Source organism: Echinops telfairi, unplaced genomic scaffold (assembly GCF_000313985.2).
Source record: "Echinops telfairi isolate 266 unplaced genomic scaffold, ASM31398v2 ScPeMD7_36;HRSCAF=134, whole genome shotgun sequence".
Taxonomy (NCBI): Eukaryota; Metazoa; Chordata; class Mammalia; order Afrosoricida; family Tenrecidae; genus Echinops; species Echinops telfairi.
The window spans coordinates 220,534-222,654 of NW_022103934.1; the positions used below are offsets into that span (position 1 = coordinate 220,534).

At 49.5% G+C, this 2,121-nt stretch overlaps 1 protein-coding gene and 1 long non-coding RNA gene across 3 annotated transcripts in view; both read left to right on the plus strand.

The window, feature by feature from the left end:
- Nucleotides 1–2,121, plus strand: part of LOC101641387 (lysosomal alpha-mannosidase-like) — a 140,992-nt gene that overhangs the window by 121,342 nt on the left and 17,529 nt on the right. The gene's annotated exons all lie outside the window — the stretch shown is intronic.
- On the plus strand, nucleotides 156–2,109 carry LOC123521686. Of its 2 annotated transcripts, XR_006680070.1 has the most exons (4): nucleotides 156–425; nucleotides 1,329–1,426; nucleotides 1,510–1,606; nucleotides 1,898–2,109. It is a non-coding gene; the product is annotated as an uncharacterized LOC123521686 (long non-coding RNA). The 2 variants fall into 2 exon arrangements; XR_006680069.1 differs by having other exon boundaries at nucleotides 1,510–2,109.

The window sequence follows — 2,121 nt, forward strand, 5'->3', positions numbered from 1 at the left end:
CAACCCTACCCCATGAATAACACTCCCTCAGTCTCTGACCCCGCTGGTTTTTCTATCTTTGTCTCATGGGTTTGGTTGTCTTCTAAACTCAGCTCAATATTTATCACCTCATCCAGTGTTTCTCTTCACCCCAGGAAGACTTCATATACTGGCTTGGTCCATCCCAACCTTGACCCAGAATGTGGCTGTATGCATGCCAACAAACCTCAGCCTCAGTTTCCCTCCTTCTCTGACATCAGGTTGTAGAGCATCCAGTGCTGAACAGTGGAAAGCCCACTTCAGACCTGCTGTTCAAAGCCTCAGCACCTCCCCTGGGATTCACCTTCTACTTGATAACACCTGTCCCTGCGAAGAAGCCCCAGGCTGGACCCACCAGGTGCAGGCTACAGACGTCACAGCGTTCTGCCCTGGTCATTGAAAATGAGGTGGGACCCCAGTGTTCAACCCTTTTCCCCATGACAAATCTGAGTTCCTCATAGACCAAGGGGTATAAAAGGAACTTGATTCCCAGGAGCATTGGGGATAAGAAAAGGAAAATTAAGTCCTAGGAGACACGGGGACAACAAACAGAACGGAGAGTGAATTGTAGGTGAGAATGCTGTATATCATCTCTGGAGAAAAATGGAATAAGGCCAGAGATGAGATATTGCCAGGACAAGTTGGTGGCAGTGTTGGACGGAAGGTCCAGGGGCAGGCTTCCCTGGGAAGAGGACACTCAACCATGCCCTCAAGAGAGGTGAGCAAAGTGGGGGGCTGTTATGAGGGTAATCCAGACAAAAGAGCAAGCAGGAGCTAATGTCCTGAACAGCAGCTGGGGTGTACGAGCTATGGTATATAGATCAGCGTATCAGAAACAGAGAGGTCGGGGGAGGTGCGAGCATGAAGGGGATCAGCAGATAGTTAGGGTCTGGAGGGTCACAGCTAAGCCTGCAGTGTACTCTTGGTGAAGTGAAATCTTCAGAGGGGACTGAGCAGACAAGGAAACATCGCCTGATTTGGGTGTTAATGACGTTTAGGGGAAAGCTTGTGGGCATCAAGGAGGGAAGGCAGGAGGCCAGGGAGGGAATGGCAGTGGTGACTGGGTTGGAGGTAATAGAAGAAATGGTGCATAGTTGGGATGAAATTGGAAGAGTCCACAATTTTCTGAGGAATTGGGCATGTGGTGTAAAATAAAAGAATAGTCCAAGATGACTCCAGACTACTCTATACCCTGAGTGCCTGCATGGGCAGAGAGTGATCATTGCTGGGACAATGGTCATTAGCCTCAGTCTGCCCCCCACACCACCCACACCCCACCACACCCCCACACCCCGCCCCTGTCTCTCCAGCACATGCGGGTGGTATTTGACAAACACACGGGGATCTTAAAGGAGATTGAGAACCGAGACCAGAAGCTTCTGTTACGGGTCCAGCAGACGTTCTTCTGGTGAGGAGTAGCCGCCATGGTTGGGAGGGTGTCGGTGAACAGAACTGGCCTTGACCCAATGCTCTTGCCTACACTTGCCTCAGGTACAATGCCAGCAGGAACTCGGGAGCCTATGTCTTTGCACCTGAACAGTTGAATCCACTGCCCATGAGTTTCTCACCTGACATACAACTGGTGAAGGTTTGGAGGGGCAATGATGTGGGTGTCAGAAAGGAGTGTGCTAGAAGGGATACTACCTGTGTGGGTGGGAAGGTTTGCTGGTTTAAGTTATGTGGTGGTTCTTTGAAGGGTCATCCTTGATCTGTGGAAACTTAGCTACGGGGACAAGTATCAGTGGCTTTCTCATTTTGTGTAAGTGTAAAGATTGTACCTTGCACTAGAAATCAGAGAATTCACATTCATAACCACAACTGCCTATCTTAATGAAACTAAAACTCAACCCACTGCCATGAAGTCCATTCTGCCTCACAGGGTGACCCGATCGAGGGATTGTAGACTGTACATCTTCAGCGACACAGACAGCCTCATCTTTCTCCTGTGAATCAGCTGACTCTCCCATCTGTGGGTCATCCATTAGCGTGTCCAGAAGAGTATTATGGTCTCAAGATTGAGGAAAATTAGACCTATCCTATCGGTTGGCTTTCATCCCTTCTTCCCGTCCTTTTCTTAATCTGGTTTCAAAGTCTGGCAGCTCC